The 22,395-nt window shown below is 43.5% G+C and overlaps 3 pseudogenes; 2 read left to right on the forward strand and 1 right to left on the reverse strand.

Moving 5' to 3' along the window:
* Positions 1,001-1,515, forward strand: Rpl23a-ps4 (ribosomal protein L23A, pseudogene 4; annotated as a pseudogene).
* Positions 12,145-12,748, reverse strand: Gm14099 (predicted gene 14099; annotated as a pseudogene).
* Positions 17,484-18,205, forward strand: Gm14098 (predicted gene 14098; annotated as a pseudogene).
* The last annotated feature ends 4,190 nt before the right edge of the window (positions 18,206-22,395 follow it).

Here is a 22,395-nt window from a genome sequence, read left to right on the forward strand (position 1 = left end):
ATTCTAGATACATACAAAGAATATGGTGAGTCCTAAGGCATAAACAAAGCATTCAAGAAACGAACGAAGCATGAACAGAGTAGTTAAGGAGCAAACAAAGCATAAACAAAGGTCCCAACTTTACTGTATCCTGAGTCTTGGACCATCAAGATACAAAGAACACATTCCTTAGCTCTATTCATCTTGAGCCTACTTTCTTGTCCTAGCCCAAGGTCAGATTCCTGCCAAATTTCTAGAAGGTCTACTGGTAGTTCAAACCAAGAACAATAACCCTCCAAGCCAAGTGCTGGGAGACCAAGTTTCTAAAGCCTGAAGCAATACTAGTCCCCCAACTTTTAGATTGGATCTATATGCCTCTGGGTCTGCCTGAACTTCTCCTAGGCCCTAGGCTCTCAAGGGCCCAGGACCGCCAGCACTGACGATGTTTCACCTACCCATCATTCTTATCTGGGCAGGGCAAGAGGACTCCAGCCAGCTGACTGAAAGCCAGGTAGTGGGTTTTATGAGCTAACTTTGGAAACCCCAGAGCATCCTTTCCTGTACTCTTTTTGTAGTTGTGGCTAGAAGTCTAATATTTCATGGAGTGGGGGCACAGAACTTATTTTCATCTTAAAGAATATTTTTATTTGCGAGTACATGTGAGTATGGATGTCTTCGGAGGCCAGAGGCATCAGAAAGATATCAAGATGATATCAGCTGGAGTTATGGGTGGCTGTGAGTGCCTGATGTGGGTGCTAGGAACTGAACTTGGGTCCTTTCAAAGAGCTGAACAAATCCTAACTGCCGAACCATCTCTCCAACCCCAGAATCTCTCTCTTGAAGTCCAGAAGAACATATGTGGATAATAATCATTTGGATAGTCTAAATTTCCATCCTGAAGGAACCAGGGGAAATTGAGGTGTAGATTTATTGACAATAGAGTTAAGGCATAAACTTGCTTTTGAGATTACATACTTTTGTGACTGGAGAGATGGCTCAGCAGTTAAGAGCATTAGTTGTGTTTTCGCCAAATGGCGCTGAAAGGAAAGAAGGAAGCTCCTGCCCCTCCCAAAGAAGCCAAAGCAAAGGCCTTGACAGCTAAGAAGGTAGTGCTAAAAGGCGTCCACAGCACAAAAAGAAGATCCAAACATCACCCACCTTCCAGCGGCCCTGCGGCTCCAGAGGCAGCCAAAATATCCTCTGAAAGAGTGCACCCAGGAGAAACAAGCTTGACCACTATGCTCTCATCAAATTCCCACTGAACACTGAGTTAGCCATGAAGAAAATGGACAACAACACGCTTGTGTTCATTGTGGATGTCAAGGCCAACAAGCATCAGATCAAACAGGCCATCAAGAAACTCTATGACATTGATGTGGCCTAAGTCAATACCCTGATAAGGCCTGATGGAGAGAAGAAGGCGTATGTTCAATTGGCTTCTAATTATGATGCCCTAGATGTTGCCAACAAGATTGAGATAATCTAAACTGAGTCCAGATGGCTAATTCTAAATACACACTTTTTTTTCACCATTAAAAAGAGGAAGAAAGAAAGAAAGAAAGAAAGAAAGAAAGAAAGAAAGAAAGAAAGAAAGAAAGAAAGCAAGCATTAGTTGCTCTTGCAGAGGACCCAGATCAATTCCTGGCCCTCAAAGGGCAGCTCACAACCATCTCTAAGTCCATTTCCAAAGGACCCAATGCCCCCATCTGGCATGTGTTGTCACTGCATGTACAAAGTGCATAGACAAATAAGCAGGCAGAACACATAAAAGAAAAATAAAGGTTAATTTTTAACTACGTATATGCTTTGCTTTTAGTAGAAACACTCTGATTTGAGCATAAATTCACACAAAACATCTATATCCCCGACACAGTAAATGGGTCTCAGCAATCAGAATCTATTCCTATATGTACTATGCTATGCTCTCTTTGGGGAAAAAAAATTCATTTATCTACTTTTTTCTTGTTTCTTCATCTGTAAAATGAAAATACCCTTTTTTCTTTCTTATGGCTAGAGCCAGCAACTTGTGTGTCTCCAGCTGACTTTGAACTCAGACGTACCTGAAGATGACCTTGAGCTTCTGATCCACCTGACTCTACCTCTTATGTGTGGGATTATAGGTCTATGCCACCACACCCAGTTTTCAGATTATTTTATTGTGTGTATATGAGTGGTCTGTATGCATGTGCTTATGTGCATCATGTGCATTCCTAGTGCCCACAGAGATCAGAAGAGGATCGGAGTCTCCTGGAACTGAAGTTCAAATGGTTGTAAGTCATCATGTCGGTTATGAGAACTGATCTCAGGTCCTCTAAAGAGCAGTAAATGCTTTTAACCACTGACCCATGTCGTTTTTGTTTTTGTTTTTCGAGGCTGCGTTTCTCTGTGTAACTCTGGCTGTTCAGGAACTCACTCTGTAGACCAGGTTGGCCTCTAACTGCCTCTACCTTCCATGGGCAGAGATTAAAGAAGTGCCCCACAACCTCTCTGCTCCTCCTCCTCCTCTTCCTAGTAGAATTACTCTTTACTTATTCCTTGACAGTTTTCTACATGTAAAGAGTGGTCTTGATCATTTGGATTCTAACTCCCCGTCCCAGTCTTCCTAGTAATCCAGACTCTCCATCCCACTCCCTCAGCACCTAGAATAAGTCTCCCTCTCCTTGTGCATCATTTTCTCTTCGGTTGTTAGTAATCCACTGAGCCCAATTAGTGATGTCCACTGAAAGGTTGATCGCTCTTGTTGACTTGATCTTGAGAAGGAGTTCATGTGTGCACTGGTCATGTCATGTTCCCAAGCATCATTTCACAGCACCTCTCAGACGCCAGTTATTACGCTCTTTCTAGTTCTCTTCTGAGATGTTCCCTGAGCGTTGAGTGCAAGTATTGATATAGATGGTCCACTTGGGGTCGAAAACTCAATAAATATTTCTTTTCACTTTGACTAGTTATGAGCCCAAATTCGTTGTTGACAACTGCAGAACGAAGTTTCTCAGGCCAAAGTTGAGAGCAGCACTAATGTATGGGAATAAGCAGACATATTTAGGTATAATTTCCACAGTGTGTCATTTAGTAAACTAACATTGGTAGGTTCCTCCTTAGGGCCTATAACCTCTTAACTCATGGGCTTTTTGTCCAGGTTATAGTATCAGGCCCAAATTCCTTCCTGTGGAGCAGGCCTCAAATCCAATCCCAAACTTTTGGTTACACCTGTAACCCTCATGCCACTATTGCATCTGTGAGGGCATTTTACCTGGTACACCAGTATTTCAGCACTCAGAGTTGGCTGTAGCTGTACCATTGATGTCTTTTCTATGCCAGATGGCTTACACGGTACTTACTAGCACCATAAAAGCTAATCAGCAGGAAGTTTTTAGGGTCACTTCCAGCTTGATTTCACTGTCTTGTAACCAAAGTAAACAAACTGCAGATGATTCCCAGCCAGCACCTGTCAAGTCCCTTCAAGCTTCAAGTCTTTCCAGCTGAGGTCCAGACTTCCTGTAGCAAAGACAAATAATTCTCCTTCCTGTCTGAGACCTTGATGCTCAACAGATTCCAGAAGAATTAAGTGGTTATCTAAAGTTATTATACTTTGGTGGTATCTTTTAATGCAGCAACAGTAGCTGAAATAATTCACAGGAAAGGCCAGACACATAGATGTTAAAATTAGTTCTCTCTTTTCTTTTTTCAAGAGTCCCAAGTGCCTTTAGATGCCAGGGAAAGTATGTGGTAATACTAGGGGTCTAGAGGAAGAAATCTAAAGGTGTTGGGTGTTATGTTATCCAAATGCCACAGAAAAAGGTCAAGGGGCAGAAGCCAGATAGATAGTCACCTTAGCCAAGCCACAGCAGATGTCATGTCTAAGAGGCAAGTACCCAGAGTGCAGATCTGGGAAAAAGATCAGGAAAGGATGGGTCATCTAAGTCCATCATATGGCAATTCAGCACGGCTCCTGGAGTTGGTCAGCCTTGATAACATGATGCACCTGGTACTAAGTATTCTTTAATTCTGACGCTTGGCCTCTTGAGAGGTGGCAATTGCTAGTTTAGGAGGAAATTGGAATTATATGGTACATTCAAAATATAATAGACCATAGCTGACCCCTTATCAAAAGGCTCATGGTATGTTCTGATGCCTAAAGTTGTTGAAATCATGGATGATCTAAACCAATGGTTGTCACAAATCTTGTAGATATAATAGGGATTCCTTTAAATAATGCAAATGTTAGTCTCCTGGCTGGCTGTGTTATATAAAAGTGAGATGGGGAATTTCATAGACCTTTTACAACAGTGTGTGATGATGAGGGGAAACCATTTTGGATAGTTTAGTGCAATGGGGCTAGAAAGAGCAGGGAGCTATTTATACCCTTAAACCTGAAGGCATACTGGGAAGCCACCATTACAGGTAAAGAAAACAGTGACCTCTATGTTGTACTGCTTCCAGCAGGACACAGCCAAGCTATAGACATCTGTAGGGAGAACCTCAGAAGACTAATTCTGTAGTCTTACTCCTCTCAGTCAGAACCATTTTTGACTGAATCTAAAATGGAAGCCAGAAGATAATGCCCATCATCAAAGCAGACCTCAGAGCTTAGCATCTAGGACCCAGAATAGAACAGAGAAAGGAAAAGATTGGATCTGAAAGGAGAAATTTAAGATCACAGGAACAATTACAGATGTGTTGACTCACATCTGCAATCCCAGCAGTTTGTTCAAGGTTAGCCTGGACTACAGAGTAAGACTATGGCTCAAAAGCAAAAACAAAAACAAAAAAACCCTAACAAACAAAAACAAGAGAGAGAGAGAGAGAACAGAAAATCCAATTCATCATTTACATCCATTCAGGATAATTAGTTTGAGTCTAGGATAGGAATGGACAGGGAGAACCCATAAAGGACATGGGGGGGGGGTGTAGGGGATTTCCAGATCTAAACAATGTCTATTCTCAAGAAATGGGTATGGGAGGGGTACAAGGAAAGAGACACACAGGTTCAAGGAGTGGCCAGAGCATTGTGCACCTCTATTTTTCTAAATCAGTGAAGCTAGTTCTGCTAACACTGACATCTATCTTGCCAATTTCAGGGCTTCTGTGTCCTTTTACATTCTGTCAGGATCTTTCATTATCTACTCTGAAGCCTGCACAGGACTGACCCTGACAACCGTCAGCCACAGGAGTGGCACAGCCCTGGCACCTTACCTGTTACTACCAAACTCTTGGCCACTGTAGGTTCTGGAAGAGGGGAAGTCATTGTGCTCACCTCTGTGCACATTGGAGAGCCCACTAAGCTCCATGGTTAGTTGGACATTCCCAGTCACACAGACAGCCCTGCTAAAATACAGCAAGTCACAAGACAACACAAAGTGACTTGAGTTTAGAAATGGGAAGGGGGAAGGCGGGGCAGAGTTGGGAGGAAGGTAAAGGAGACTGATGCAGGGAATGAATTATATACACGTATGACATTGTCAAAGAACAAATGTAATTGATGATGATGATGATAATAGTAATAATTAGGGGGCATCTTGTTATGGTTGTTGTGGCTTCTGGTAAACACATCTGCCAAGCAAGGCATGGTAGCACATGCCTATGATCCCAGCAATCAGCAGCTGGAAGCAGGATTGCAAGTTTAGGGCTAGCCTGGGCTACTACATAAGGCTCTGTCCAAAATTATAAATAAATAGAATTAAAAAGCCTTCTATCATTCTGTATACCAGAATACTAACTACGATTGCCACACCAAAACCAACTCCTGAATCGACCACCATCTTTATTGTGATTCTGCGTCCCTTGAGTCAGGAGACTGCAAAGAGCACAGAAGGACAGTTTACCTCTTCTGCATGGTGCCTGGGTCTCATCTGAGAAGCCACAAACAGCATCCACTAGCTAACAAGCACCATCTAAGCACCCTGAGCTCAGTGCCTCTGGGCTGTTGGCTAAGAACTCAGCTGGGCTGTTACCCGCAACTGTGCGCAGCACCTGTGTCTCAGCTTGGGCTTCCTCAAAAGGCAAGAGACTGCAGTAGGGAATGAGTTTCTCCAGAGATCCTGGCATGGTTCTTTACATTCTGGTCTTGGAGTTATGTCCCTTCCACCATAATGATAACCCATCCACTTCATGGGGCTGGAAGCCTTTGACACCTCTGGATAGGAGAAATCTCAGTTACTTCTAAGACAGAGGAAGGCAAGTGTTATTATACCCACCTTGGGAAATACAAGGTGAGAAGCAGCACTGGGTATAAAATACATTTAAATTTTTCTCATGTACTATCTTAGTCAGGGTTTCTATTCCCCCACAAACATCGTGACCAAGAAGCAAGTTGGGGAGGAAAGGGTTTATTCAGCTTACACTTCCATACTGCTGTTCATCACCAAAGGAAGTCAGGACTAGAACTCAAGCAGGTCAGGGAGCAGGAGCTGATGCAGAGGCCATGAAGGGATGTCACTTACTGGCTTGCTTCCCCTGGCTTTCTCAGCTTGCTCTCTTATAGAACGTAAGACTACCAGCCCAGGGATGGCATCACCCACGATGGGCCCTCCCACCCTTGATCACTAATTGAGAAAATGCCTTACAGCTGAATCTCATGGAGGCATGTTCCTCAAGGGAGGCTCCTTTCTCAGTGGTAACTCCAGCCTATGTCAAGTTGACACACAAAAGCAGCCAGTACAAATACTATGAGAATAAAAATGTCTCACAGGGCAGTGGTGGCATATGCCTTTAATCCCAGCACTTGGGAGGCAGAGGCAGGTGGATTTCTTTTTGTTTTTGTTTTTTTATTAGATATTTTCTTCATTTACATTTCAAATGCTATCCCGAAAGTCCCCTATACCCTCCCCCTGCCCAGCTCCCCAACCCACCCACTCCTGCTTCCTGGCCCTGGCACTCCCCTGTACTGAGGCATATGATCTTCGCAAGACCAAGGGCCTCTCATCCCATTTATGGCTGACTAGGCCATCCTCTGCTACATATGCAGCTAGAGACAGTTCTGGGAGGTACTGGTTAGTTCATATTGTTGATCCTCCTATAGGGTTGCCCACCCCTTTAGCTCCTTGGTTACTTTCTCTAGCTCCTTCTTTAGGGGACCTGTGTTCCATCCAGTATATGACTATGAGCATCCACTTCTGTATTTGCCAGGTACTGGCATAGCCTCACAAGAGATAGCTATATCAGGGTCCTGTCAGCAAAATCTTGCTGGCATATGCAATAATGTCTGGGTTTGCTGGTTGTATATGGGATGAATCCCCAGGTGGGGCAGTCTCTGGATGGTCCTTTCTTCTGTTTCAGCTCCGAACTTTGTCTCTGTAACTCCTTCCATGGGTATTTTGTTCCCCATTCTAAGAAGAAACGAAGTATCCACTCTTTGGTCTTCCATCTTCTTGAGTTTCATGTGTTTTGCAAATTGTATCTTGGGTATTCTAAGTTTCTGGGCTAATATCCAGTTATCCGTGAGTACATATCATGTTCTTTTGTGATTGGGTTACCTCACTCAGGATGATGCCCTCCAGATGCATCCATTTGCCTAAGAACTTCATAAATTCAATCTTTTTAATTGCTGAGTAGTACCCCATTGTGTAAATGTACCACATTTTCTGTATCCATTCCTTTGTTGAGGGACATCTGGGTTCTTTCCAGCTTCTGACTATTATAAATAAAGTTTATATGAACATAGTGGAGCATGTGTCCTTATTACCAGTTGGAACATCTTCTGGGGACAGGTGAATTTCTGAGTTTGAGGCCAACCTGGTCTACAGAGTGAGTTCCAAGACAGCCAGAGCTACACAGAGAAACCCTGTCTTGAAAAACAAAAAACAAACAAACAAAAACAAAAAACAAAAACAAGTGTTGCACTTAGCCCAAAGATACTTTCCATCACTGTATTGTTCTCCCCTTCCTTCTGTTTTTGGCAACATCCAACCCATCCATATCTAAGTTCAGACTTCAAAAGACCACGTACTGCTGGAAAATTGCTCAAGCACTCTTCCTCTGCACTGTGTCTCCTGAACTGTCAGAGGACTCAGAGTCTCCCTCGGATGATGAAAGGTGTTCCTCTACTCCACCTGTGAATGAGTCAAGAAAATGATACGAATAATGATAGGGCAGGCAGAAGTCTGCCTTCACAAACATACCACACCCACACCTCCGGAACTTATGTCCTCTGTGTGACAAAAGAGACTTTGCAGGGGTGATAAGTTGAGTGAAAGACTCACAGATGAATCTAGATTCACTTGGTGGGATCAAAGCGGTGTCACACAGGACAGCGTGAAAGGGAGGTAGAACCTAGCTTCATGGCTCCTGCCTGCAGTCTCTGAATTTGAGAGCTAGGGAAAGAGAATTGTCACAAATTTAAAGCTAGCTTGGGATACTATATAGTGAATTCAAGGCCAGCCTTTGCTACATTGTGAGACTCTGTGGAGACTCTGTCTTAAAAGACAATAATAAAACCAAAGGCTGCAAGTGCAAAGATGGCAGCTTTGTGCAGTTGGTTACCCTTGAACCCTCCAGGCAAGATGAAGTGAGAAAGCCCAAGCAAGGAGGACCGACTCGACTCCAAACAAACCAACATCCTGCTAGACAGGCAAGGTCTCACACTTGGGCCTCTCCACTGTACCTTTGGGTTAGAGAAGAGACCTGACATTTTTGACTTCTAGTAGTTTGATGCCTGCTGCTACCTATTTATTTATAGGTTAGATATATAGTTTACAAGGCCCTGGTGTTTATTTTTCAAAGGTTCCATCCAATGTTTAAAGGAGTCCCATGCCAGGGAGACACTTAATGGTGCTTTGACATTTTCTGGAAATCTGACTGGAAGATGGGAATGTGCTTTTGTGTGTGTCCGTGTCCTCAGTGTCCGTGTCCATGTGTCCATGTGTCCGTGTGTCCATGTGTGTGTGTCCATGTCCATAGAGGTCAGAAGAGGGTCTTGGAGAGATCTCCTGGGACTAGAACTATAGATTGTAAGACTGTCTCTAGCTCCCTCTGTATACCTACAGAATTCATAATCTTTATTTTCTTAACAGTGAAATAATATCGCATTGTGTAAATGCTCCACATTTTCAGAATCCACTCATCGGTTGATTGGTATCTACGCTGTTTCCATTTCCTGGCTGTTGTGAATAGAGCATCTATAAACACGAATGAACAAGTTTCTCTATAGTAGTATACAGAGCCCTTGGGTATGTGCCTTAGAGTGGTTTGGCTGGATCATGCGCAGATCCGTTTATAGTTTTCTGAGGAACCCTGATGTCAGTTTCCATGGTTACACCAGTTTCCACTCCCATCAACAGTGAGTGAAGTGTTCCTTTTCCCATGCTCTCATCAGCACTTGACACTTTTTCGTTGTTGTTTTTGTCTTATCCATTCTGACTGGGGAAATCCCACAGTAGGTTTGCTTTGCATTTCCCAAATTGCTAAAGGTGTTGAACACATCAAAACATGTTTCTTAGCCCTTTGTAATTCATATTTTAAGAAGTTTCTGTTTAGTTCCCCATCCCATTTTTATTGATTTTTCTTGATGTTTAGAGGTATTTAAAGGCTCCTTTGTACGTCTATATATTTCAAAATACATTGTACAAGTTTCTCAAATAATTAATAAAATATTTAATGGAACGAATTAATCTTTCAAACTGCTGCTAAGAATATAAATAAGATCCCCTCTTCTTTCACTTACAATGTATTTATTATAATGGGTTTTCTTTTAGTTTTGTTTTATTTTGTTTGTTTTTGAGATAGGGTCTATACATAGCCCTGGCTGTCCTGGAACTCACTCTTTGGACCAGACTGGCCTCAAACTCACAAAGTTCCACCTGCTTCTGCCTTCTGAGTGTTAGTGTTAAAGGTGTGTACCACCATGCCCAGCTTACTACAAGATGTCTAATAATAACATTTTAAAAAGATTTATTTATTTTATATGTGTGTACACTGTAGCAGTCTTCATGCACACCAGAAGAGGGCGGCAGATCCCATTACAGATGGCTGTGAGCCACAATGTGGTTGCTGGGAATTGAACTCAGGACCTCTGGAAGAGCAGTCAGTGCTCTTAACTGCTGAGCCATCTTTCCAGCCCGAATAATAACATTTTTAAACTTATTTTTATTTCACATGCATTGTGTTTTACCTACACTGTGTAAGGGTGTTGGATCCTAGAGTTAACAGACAGTTGTGAACTGCCATGTGTGTGCTGGGAATTGAACCTGGGTCCTTTGGAAGAGCAGTTAGTACTCTTAACTGCAAAGCCATATCTCCACCCCTAATAACAACATTCTTGTGGAATACTTAAAATAAGATTTACTTTTCCTAGATTGTTTAGAAATTATTTCCAATAACATTTTGTACATAAACTACAAGTGTCCATCAACATTATCTAGAAAAGTAAGCCCAATAATTGGTAATGTTTTTACATAGTTACTATTATTTTTAACTATATGCTTGTTTGACTGAATGTATGTCTGTGTACCACATGCCTGCATTGACCAGGGAGGACAGAAGAGGCCAATGGAGCCCCTGGACTAGGACTACAGACAATTTTGAGCCACCATGGTGGTGCTGGGAATCGAACTCAGGTTCTTCGGAAGAGCAGCCAGTGCTCCTAACCCTGAGTCATCTCTCCAGCTCCTATAGCTGCTAGTATAAGTCATACAGCATGTAATGTTTCATATGATATATTTTTTGAAGAATCTTATGATTGTTGTTGAATATCATCTTTCCACTAAAGGCAGCCAAGGAGAATTACAAATTCATCTAGGACGCTTTGTTGGGAGTTGACAGCTTAGGCTTGAAAACCCAATACAGGTCTAGCTTCTCTCTTGGATAAGTGTTTCTCTGTATGGGTACAGGCATCCTTCCTTCCTGTGACCTAGGAACAGACAAGTACAAAATAGCTTTCCATGGTCCCTCATTTACTGTGCATGTGTGCATTCCAGATGATGGAGATGCTGGGTAAGTTCACGGGTACTTCTGAATCCTCTTGGTTTTTCTTCAACTCTTAGATGTTATACTTAACTGTCCTAACACCTAGATTGCAAGAATGTGAGTTTCTGGTACTGACAAATATACTCACATTTCATACTCCAGACCCAAAAGGAAACAACGAGCCAGCCAAAACAGAGCTGTAAAAGGAAAGTACATATCTCAGCATCTCTTAGAGCATCCCACTCTGGATGTACAGTTGTGAAGTTTCCCTCACACCAGTCACACTGTTATAGCATGTTATAGCAGTTATAGCATGCTGCCAGTCAGACACTTTCACTGGAGTGTTTTGAGTTGGGAACCGCTTGCCTCTTATTTCAATAAGCATGGAGGCCTGAAGTTTAGCATCATCCCCGCTGAGCTGAAGCCAGTGTGTCAGCAGAGCTGCCATCCTCCGTCATCCAGAGGTTCTGAGAGCCCATTTCCTTGCATTTGCAGCTGCTGGTGACTGTGGTTCCTCACTCACATCGCCGCTTGCCTTCTGTTCAAGATTCCAGATATGCCTTCCATTTGCCCTTGGGATCCATTTGCTCTTTGGAGGATGGCCAGTAAGGACAAATACACCCATTAGGCTTTTTTGCCTTTTGGGTGAGACTTGGCATATAAAGAGTTCTGTCTCACTGTTGTGGTAAAACACCTGACAAAAGTGACTTTGGCTCACAGTTGAAGGGCTCCGTCCATCATGGCAGGGAGCTAGCTGGTCACATTGTATCCCGGCAGAAAGGGATGCGAGATTGTGCTTAGCTCACCTTTCCCATTTTACTCAGTCTGAGACAACAGCCCACAGAACCCATCTTCTCACCTCAGGTACCCTGATTTAGATGGTCTACCCAGATGTGCTCAGATCCTTGTTTCCAAATTGATTCTAAATTCTATCAAATACTTCCTGATTCAAATCTGCTTCTGGGGCAACAATCGTAGACAATGCAATGTTTTCTCGTTCCTTTCTCTTCAGGATGCACAAGCCTTACTTGTCTTCAGAGCTGCCTGACGCAAGCTGAGCTTTTCAGTTTCTTTTTGCCTAAAGTCTTACATCAGGCAGAGGAGACCCTGTTGGGTCTCCAGGTTTAGGTGCGTCTCTGCTCCCAACCCAGCCATAAATTAAATAACTTAGACGCAATGTATGTGGGTGTGGAATGGGAGAAGGAAGGAAGGAAGGGGGGAAGGGAGAGAGGGAGGGAGGGAGGGAGGAAGGAAGGAAGGATAAAGAAGAGCCCACTTGGCTGCTAACTTACCTTGCTATCCTGAGTGCTTTTTCATCCGGGGATCTTTAGCCCCTCCTAGACCCCTGGGATCGTAAGCTCAATGTAGGGGGGTATAGTACTATGGTGATGTCCTGGGTAGTTTCAGCTCTTCAGCTGCTGGTGCTACTTGCGCATCAGATGGATCTGTCAGCAGACAGGACACAGGCAGCATACTCTTCGTAGTGCTCCAAAAGCAGGGGCCCTTATACTTGAGTGCAAGCTCTGGGTGGTGGGCACTTGGTCAGCAGCACGTGTTTGATGACCAGCTCCGCTGTCCAGCTCCTCTTGAACAGGTTGGCAAAGATTTCAGCATTGGCACCCACATCTGGGTGGAAGGTCTTAGTCAGGGAATGGGCCTTGGGTGGGGAGGGAGGGAAATCCTTGCCTAGAAGGAGCTTCATGCTGAACAGACCTCTGGCATAGGGCTTCCCCTCAGGGCCCTAGATGGTGACCTGCAGGTCAGTGAGGACCTCCTCTTTGGGGAAGACCTTAATGCCACCAGGTGGGTCCAAAATAACTATTGTCTCCTCCTTGTGCACCAGATGTATGGTATGAAGAGGTAGATTCTTTTTCGTTTTTTAAGATTTATTTATTTTACGTATATGAGTACACTGTCTCTGTCTTCAGACTCACCAGAAGAGGGCATTGGACCCCATTATAGATGGTTGTGAGCCACCATGTGGTTGCTGGGAATTGAACTAAGGACCTCTGGAAAAGCAGTCAGTGCTCTTCACTACGGAACCATCTCTCTAGCCTAAGAGGTAGATATTTTAGTTGGAGTTTCTGAACTTCTCTGAGCTCTGTCAGGACTGGGGTTCTAATGGCTGACTGCTGTGGCCCTAGCAAGGTCCCCCTAACCTAGTTCCATTCAACACTAGCTTGTACTTTGGCCACAAAAAATGCTCAAAAGGTTATGCTCACTTGGTTGCATGGCTAGGTCTGTCAGATTTTATCCCATCCTTTCAAAGAAACAATCCAGGAAAACATCATAAAAACACACCCACACTGTCAGTGAGCTGGAAAGACCTAATGCACTAAAACTTGTAAGAATCTCCTTCTCACAGCCTCGGGAGTATAATGACTAGTAATCGCCACAGGTCAGTGAGCAAGACATCACCTACCGCTGGCATCCATAAAGCCTGGCCTGAGGACCTGGTTGGTACACATTGCAAGGTGCTTATGTTTGGTCCAGGATGATCTGAAAAGGAGCAGTTTATTCTTCAATTATCTTGGATAGGACAGTGAAGCCTCATTAGGCTGCTCAAGATTTAGAGATAGGTGTCGGTAGAAGGAGTCCAGGCAGTCAAAGGAACATGAGCAGGGATAATGGATTGTCGGGTAATTCTATAAACTCTCTGACTTTCTGTCTGCTGTACGGCTGGAGGGAGCCAACTGTCAGCATGATGCTATTGATGGGGAAGCATCAGCACCTTGGCCAAACATATCTTCTTTCCATAGTTTCCTAGGTTTTTTCGTTTTGTTTTAGTTTATTTATTTATTTATTTATTTATTTATTTATTTTTAAAGGTTTATTTATTATTATGTCTAAGTACACTGTAGCTGTCTTCAGACACTCCAGAAGAGGGCTTCAGATCTCATTACAGATGGTTGTGAGCCACCATGTGGTTACTGGGATTTGAACTCAGGACCTTCGGAAGAGCAGTCGGAGCTTTTTCCCGCTGAGCCATCTCACCAGCCCAGTTCTTTCATTTATTTGTTTGTTTGTTTATTATATGAGTACCCTGTTGCTGTCTTCAGACACACCAGAAGAGAGCATCACATCCCATCCCATTACAGATGGTTGTGAGCCACCATGTGGTAGCTGGGAATTGAACTCAGGACCTCTGGCAGAGCAGTCAGTGCTCTTAACCACTGAGCCATCTCTCCAGTCCAGTTTCCCAGGTTCTAAAATTGACACCTTGCAGTGTTTCAGTGGTGTTGTCTATGGAGGTTTGTGGCTAAAGGTACAGCTGTGTCACTGTAGAGGCTCAGAAAAGCCTAGAAGTAGAGGTACTGTCTACATGGTTCTGCAGTGTGAGCGGGCCATAGGCTCAGTGACTCACACTAGCTCACTGAGATCCTCAGTCTCCACAGACTGTCCCAGGGATGGTCATGCAAGGGGCCCATAATCACCAGCAGAGACAGATGCTAGACCCATTTGCTCTTCTTCTCCTGGGTGGGGTGGTATGGGCGTGGCTTAAGTGGGGAATCCAATATCATTCCATACTCCTAAAAAAGTAAGATACGTTTCTTTTCCCTGTGTGGTATCATTGATGCTAACGTGGCAATTCCCAAAGTGTGGTCAATCAGGCCATATCAGTGTTCTGGGGGAGTTTGTTATAAACATATCCTCAAACCTTAAACTACGGAATCAGAGCCTCTGGGGAGGAGAGTCAGCGATAAGGGGGTGAGAGCTGCTTTATGTCTGGGTACAATTTGCAGGAGGTGGCTTGGTTTGGAAATGGAACCTCACATAGCTCAGTGTTCTTCAGTGTTCTAGTTTGCTCTCCATTGCTGTGGTAAGCACCACGACTGAAAGCAAGCTGGGGAGGAAAGGCTTTGTTTTATCTTACAGCTTTCAGGTCACACTCCATCACTGAGGGAAGTTGGGGCAGGAACTGAAGGCAGGAACCTGGCACATGATCTGAAGTGGAGGCCATGGAGGAGTGCTGCCTGCTGGCTCCTTGGCCTTCTTAGTTGGCCTTTAAAAAAAATAACCCAGGACCACCATCCCAAGGGTGGTACCCTTAGTGGACTGGGCCCTCTCACATCAATCGTTAATCAAGGAAATGCCGGCAGATTTATCTAAAGAGCAGTGGTGATGGAGGCAGCTTCTCACTTTGAAGTTTCCACTTCCCAGATGACCCGAGTTTGGGTTACATTAACAAAACATCAAACAGAACACCAGGTTGGCCTTGAACTACAGACTGCCCTGCTCCCACCTGCTAACACTGGGGATAGCAGGCGCTGGGCACTCCCCTTGGCTCAACATCTATGACTGAACAGGCTCTCCAGGGGCTCACATGCTAATGGTTATGAGCCACTTAATTAAGGAAGGGAGGGCAGCTGGCATCATAAACTAAGAAAAATAGTGTCTATATAGAGAAGTCCAGGACAGCCAGGCCTACACAGAGAAACCATGTCTCAGAAAACAAAAATAAATAAATTAAATAAAAATAAGCTAAGAAAAAATACTTGGAAAATTCTGCACTTAAAAGTTCTTAAAATGGGGGGCTGGAGAGATGGTTCCGTGGTTAAGAGCACCGGTTGCTCTTCTAGGGGCCCCAGGTTCAATTCCCAGCACCTACATGGCAGCTCACAACTGTCTGCAACTCCAGTTCCAGGGGAATATGAGGCACATGAAACACTAATGTACATAAATTAAATTAAAATTTAAAAGTTCTTTACATGATTCTTTAAAGTAATTTGCCAATAACCAGTAGCCTTTGGAAATTTCTGGGGGTTTGGAGAGATGGCTTAGAGGTAAAAAGTATGTAGTGATCTTCCAGCAGACCCAAATTCAGTTCCCAGTGTCCATCTCAGGCAGCTCATAATTGTCTGTAACTTCAGCTGGGGAGGAGGAGGGAGAGGAGGAGGAGGAGGGAGAAGAGGAGGAGACATTGTTTATGTCTCTCCCCATAGGAAGGAATTTTACCAACTCAGAGGCAAGTGGATCTGTGAGCTCAAGGCCAGCCTGGTCTGCATAGTGAAACCCTGTCTTAAAAAAAAAAAAAACATGAAGACAAAGAAAAACAGAAAAGCAAATATAGACATTGAGCCCCAGATGAGCCAGCAGATGACTGCCGCCACAGTAGTTGATGCCAGTGAGCTTCACTAAAGTCTTTGATCTACTGGTGGAGATTAGTGAGTTATCAGCAAATAAGAGAAATAGGAAGTTCTCAAAAAAAAAAAAAAAAAAAAGGTAAGGTTGCCCTGGAGCAATCTCAAGAACACCAATGAATGGTCAAAGATGACATGGCAAAGGTTAGCCATAGATCTCACTTAAAAGCTCCGGGGAAGGGGCAGCTGGAGAGTTGGCTCAGCGGTTAAGAGCTCTTCTGGAGGTCCTAAGTTCAAATCCCAGCAACCCACATGGTGGCTCACAACCATCTGTAATGGGATCCGACGCCCTCTTCCGGTGTGTCTGAAAACAGCTACAGTGTTACATATAATAAATAAATAAATCTTAAGGGAAAAAAAAAGAGCCCCAGTAGGTTCAAAGAAGCCTTGGTTGTGGACACAGCCCTTCCTTCTCTGTAGTGTGGGTTCTGCACTGCCAAGGAAAGCTGCCTGAGACTTCACAGCTCACTTGAGTCTACTGTAAGTTCTGAACTGTGATGGTTTTTACTGTACATGTGACATCAGGGATATGAACAGGACCTGAGACTTGACAAAACTGATCAGTGTGGGCAATTGGTGAGGACATATTTATAAAGAAGACATTTACTCCGTGAGTGGCATTTTCTTGGCAGTTTTCAAGGAGCGAATTGTTTGGCTTTGACACAGTCCTCCTTTCCCTCTGTGCAGTAGTTTGAATAAGAAGTGCTGCAATAGGCTCCTGTGTTTGAAAGCTTGGCATCAGGGAGTGGCACTGTTTGAAAAGGATTAGGAGGTGTGGCCTTGTTGGAGAAAGTATGCCACTTTGAGGTTTCAGAAAACCCATTTCAAGCCCAGAGGCTATCTGTTCCTGCTGCCTGCGTGTTGGCTCATTTAAGTTTTCATTAACTTGTCTAGGTATGGCAAAACAAGAGGCTGGGGATTGGGTTAGTGATAAACCAGTTCTCGCTGGAGCTTGGGGAAGGAAGTATCTCCGTTGAGCTCTGAGGGAAGAGCTCAGGCCAGGTAGACCTCTTGCCAAGGAGATCCCAACAAGCTGCAGGGCAAAATGTTCTGTATGTCTTCTTTGTGCAGACCTGCTGGGAGGAGTGCAAGAAGAAGCACTCTGACTCCTTGGTCACTGTGATGGTCTGTCTATCCTTGGGCCAGGGAGTGGCACCATCTGAAGGTGTGGCCTTGTTGGAATAGGTGTGACCTGGTTGGAATGGGTGTGTCACTGTTGGTGTGGGCATAAGATCCTCACCCTAGTTGCCTGGAAGTCAGACTTCCGCTAGCAGCCTTTAGATGAAGACATAGAACTCTCAGCTCCTCCTGCTCCATGCCTGCCTGGATACTGCCACGCTCCCACCTTGATGACAATGGACTGAACCTCTGAACCTGTAAGCCAGCCCCAATTAAATGTTGTTTTTTATAAGGCTTGCCTTGGTCATGGTGTCTGTTCACAGCAGTAAAACCCTAACTAAGACAGTCACCTTCACTGAATTTTTGAGGAAATACTCTGAGAGATGGAAGACCATGCATACAATGGAAAAAGTCGAGGTGTGAAGACTTGGTCAAGAGTGACAAAGCTCATTATGACAGGGAAGTGAAGAACAATGTTCCTCCCAAAGGTGATAAGAAAGTCAAGAAAAAAAGATCCTATAGCTCCAAAACCCACCAGCATCTGCCTTCTTCCTGATTTGCTCTTAACATTGCCCAAAGATCAAAAGTAAACACCCAGGCCTGTCTATTGGAGGTACTGCAAAAAAATTGGGTGAGATGTGGTCTGAACAATCTGCCAAAGATAAACAACCGTATGAGCAGAAAGCAGCTAAACTAAAGGAGACATATGAAAAGGATATTGCTGCATTCCGTGCCAAGGGCAAAAGTGAAGCAGGAAAGAAGGGTCCTGGTAGGCCAACAGGCTCAAGGAAGAGGAATGAGCCAGAAGAAGAAGAAGATGAGGAGGAAGAAGAGGAAGAGAAGGAGGAAGAGGAAGAAGATGAAGAATAAATGGCTGTCCTAAAATGTATGGAGTGTATGTGCTTAGGCAACTATTTTGCTAAGAATATGAAATTCAAGTGCAGCTAGCTCAACATTAGCTTCAGTACAAAAACTGAACTGATGAAATTCTTTGTAGAGAAAATACTTTAAAAAAAGGCTTTATAGCTTTTTTTCAGGGGCTACCACATATAGTTAGATTTAAAGCTTTTGATATTGAATGCTTCTAAGTATTTAACAGTTTCTTTGATTTCTTTTTATTTTTGAAGATTTATTTATTTATTTTATGTGTATGAGTATACTGTAGCTGTCGTCAGACACACACCAGAAGAGGGCATCAGATCCCATTACAGATGGTTGTAAGCCACCACATGGCTGCTGGAAATTGAACTCAGGACCTCTGGAAGAGCAGACAGTGCTCTTAACCACTGAGCCATCTCTCCAGCTTCCTCTTTAATTTCTTATGGTAGCAAAACAAAACTCCATAGAAATTTGTATTGCCAGTAAATTTTTTTCTAATTTGTAATAAAATAATGTATATTATTTGAAAAAAAAAAGTTGCCTAGGTACAGTGATATAAGCCTATAATCCCAGTACTTGGGAACTGGAAGTAGGAGAATCAGAAACTCAGGGTTGATCTTGGCCACATAGACACTGAAGGCCATTCTGATATACAGGAGGCTCAAGTTAAGCAGATAAAATATATAAACCTCAAGGAATGTTATTACCCTTCGAAAAATCAAAATGCTGTAGTTGAGATCTCTTGTTTGGCTTGACTGCTTATTTTATTCCTGGGACAGAGTCTTGCTGTGTAGCCCAGGCTGGCCTCACTCTCCTACCTCACTCTCATGAGTGTTGGGATTGCTGGCAGGGTATACTACTATATCTCACGTGTAGTTTAGCTCTTGAATGTCACTGAAGACTTGTATGCTAAAGACTTGGTCACTTTTAGGAGATGGTGGAGCCTAGAAGAAGGAAGCTCAGTCACTGTGGATTTGCTTTTGAGGGAAGCTAGCCCTGTCCCTTCTCTCCCACTAAGTGAACAGACCTCTTTAGCTGTGTCAGGACCAGGTGGCCCAGAAGCCACAGAGCCAAACAGCTGTAAATTGGAGCCTCTGAAATCCACAGCCAAAATAAAACTTTCTCCCTTTAAGCCGATGATCTGTTTTGTTTCAGGCACACAAAGGTGATTCAGTTACTATCCCGAGCTTTTATATTTACTTTTTTGAGTCAGGGTCTTATGTAGCCCAGGCTAGCCTCAAACTCACTCATTGTGTAGCTGGTGGTTGCACTTAACTCTTTGTCCCGGCCCCACCTCCCAAATACTGAAATTATAAGCACAAATCACCATGCCCAACTCAAAGATAAATTACAAGGAAGTTTTAATTAAGGAAAACAATTGAGAATGGAGCCTGCTGGCATTGGCCTAGAATCCCAGCTGTTTAGGAGGGCTGAAATTTCAAGGCCTACGTCATCAAATTTCATCCCCTTCCTTACCTGCTGGGTTTTATACAGTGATCTCAAGGAGCTCTCGGGCACCAGGATTAGAAAACAAACAAGGGGCACAACTCAAGAGAACACTGAACACATAATACATTTTTTTAACTCATTACTCCATCTTCCTTGGGGTTCCCAGACATGCTACCCTTAGCTAAGGATAAGAAGGGCACAATGAGGCCATGGTGCACCCTGCACAGATACCCTCATGGCACCAGCAGGGAGTCTATAGGAGTGGAGAGAGAGGATGGCACAGGAGGAGAAAGGACAGAGGGAAGGAGAGAGGAGGACAGGGGAAAGGAGAAGGAGAGAGAGAAGGAGGAGGTGCAAGAGGAGGGCAGATGGGAGTCAATCATTTATTGCCAGTCATTTTGGAGTAGATGAGCCTGGGCATTGACCATCATGGAGTGCTGTGTTTTCTTGTCTCTGAGATTATTGTTAAAGGTAATGACAGCAAAATCAGTTAGGGCTGAAACCTTACTGATAAAAGCAGCTGGAGTCAGATGTTCTTGGCAAGGTCTCTCTGGTTCCCTGTGTACTAGTTTAGTCTACACAGGGAGGTCTATCTTGAGTACATTCCTGAAAGGCTTTTGTTACAGGTGCCAAGAGCCTTTGATCCCCGTACTTGGGAGGATGAGGTAGCAGAATCCAAAGTTTCAAAGAAGCCTAGGCTATGCAGTAACTTCCTGAACAGGCTGAGCTACTCTGAAAGAGTCTGCTTTAGAGGGGCAGTCTAGATATCCACCAGCAGAAGAAGAGATAAGGCAAATGTTGCATGTACACAAAATAAAATGATGTAGAGATGCAAAAAGTGAGCTGAGTGTGGTGGTACATAGCTTTAATCTCAGCACTCAGGTTACAGAGGCAGGCAGATCTCTATGAGTTTGAGGGCAGCCTGGGCTAGTCAACGTAGTGAGGTCTAAGACAGCCAGGGAGATATATATATATATATACACACACACCTTTGGGGCAAGGGCAGAGAAAGAAATGAAATCCTGATACTACAGAAAATAGACACAACTGGAAGTCATATTAAACCAAGCAGTAAGATTCAGAAAGACAAATATCCCTGGCTGGGATTAAAGATATATGCCACTATTCCCAGATTCACATATTTTTCTCTTATATTCAGAACCAACATTAAACTTGTACATGTGATCCAGGCTTGGTGGTACAACACTTTAATCCCAACTCTCAGGATACAGAGGCAGATGGATCTCTGTAAGTTACAAGACAGCTTGTTCTTACACAGTGAATTCCGGGACAAGTAGTCCTACACACGTCCTGACCCCTTCTCAATACAAAAATCATACACGTGTGTATGTGTGCATAAATGTATACACTCTGTCCGGCCCCAACACTTTTAAGGGCTGGAGATGTAGCTCAGTAGTATAGAGCCTACCTAGCATGTTCAAGGGCCCCAGCATCACCAGAAGAAAAAGAAGTCTTTATTTATGAAGCACGTGGTTATCAGAAAAAGAAGGAGAAGAGGAAGAGGAAGAGGAGGAGGAGGAGGAGGAGGAGGAGGAGGAGGAGGAAGAAGAAGAAGAAGAAGAAGAAGAAGAAGAAGAAGAAGAAGAAGAAGAAGAAGAAGAAGAAGAAGAAGAAGAAGAAGAAGAAGAAGAAGAAGAGAAGAATCAGAGGTGGTGACATTCTTGAAAGCACAGCACTTGGGAACTTGAGACCAAAGGTTGGCTGTGAGTTTGAGGTCAGCCTAGATACACAGTGAGTTCCACCCTGTAACTACTCTGCACTACAGAGAGACCCTGTCTTCAAAGAACACATTATGTTTCAACTGAGAAGTATTCCCATACTATGTGTACTTTCAACTGACAAATAAAATTATATGAATACCACAATGTTTTTAAGTATATACACACTGTCCAACCTTCTGTTCCCTGTAAATACTGAAGTGCTGCCGCCTGGGTGACTTAGATGCTAGGTACCGAGAAGTCACTGGGAAATAAAACTCGAACTGCATTTGTAGATCTGCGTGTCTAGTTGGGAACGTCATGGTCTCTTCGATAGAAGTTTAAGTGCCAACTAATTATCTAATTGTACCTTTACAGTATCGTTGAAACAGCAATAATGTGTTTTCAGATTCATTATTACTTAACCCTTGGACTTTTGTGATGTTTTCTTTCCCCTTTCATCAGGATAATTTCCCAACTGACAGTAGTGGGTAGGTTCAAGTTCAACATGACACAGAGATAAAATGATTTCAAAGGACTTCAACCTGTTTTGAAAATAGTTATTTTAGTCTTTCAACTAAATGATTCTTCTCCCCCCTGCTGAAAGACATTTGGCTGAAGTCGATGGCTTACCTGACAGCAGAAATGTATTCATAAACTACAAATATAGAAGCTGGAGAGATGATTCAGTGGTCGAGACCATGTATTGCTTTGTTGGAGGACCTCAGTCCACTTCCCAGCTCCTGCATCAGGCAGCTCAGAACCACCTGTCACTCCACTTCCAGAGCACCTGAGGCTGGCTTCTGACCTCCTCGGGCACTACACTCAAACCCTTACTCACATACACATAATAAATTAAAAATGGCTAAAAATAAAATTGTAAGGGCTGGAGAGGTGGTTGGTTAAGAGCACTGACTGCTCTGCCAGAGGTCCTGAGTTCAATTCCCAGCAACCACATGGTGGCTCACAACCATCTGTAATGGGATCTGACGTCCTCTTCTGGTGTGTCTACAGTGTACTCATCATATATATATAAAATAAATAAAATCTTTTTAAAAAAAGAAAAAGAAAATTGTAAATCATACAAATACAAAATTGTGATATAAATCAGCTTACGTAGTCTTTATATAATCAATGGTAAAAGAACAGAGAATCAGGGCTAGAGAGGCGGTTGAGTTGTTTAGAGCACTGGCTGCTCTTGCTGAGGACCT

The sequence above is a fragment of the Mus musculus genome, chromosome 2 (genome assembly GCF_000001635.26).
Source record: "Mus musculus strain C57BL/6J chromosome 2, GRCm38.p6 C57BL/6J".
Classification (NCBI taxonomy): Eukaryota; Metazoa; Chordata; class Mammalia; order Rodentia; family Muridae; genus Mus; species Mus musculus.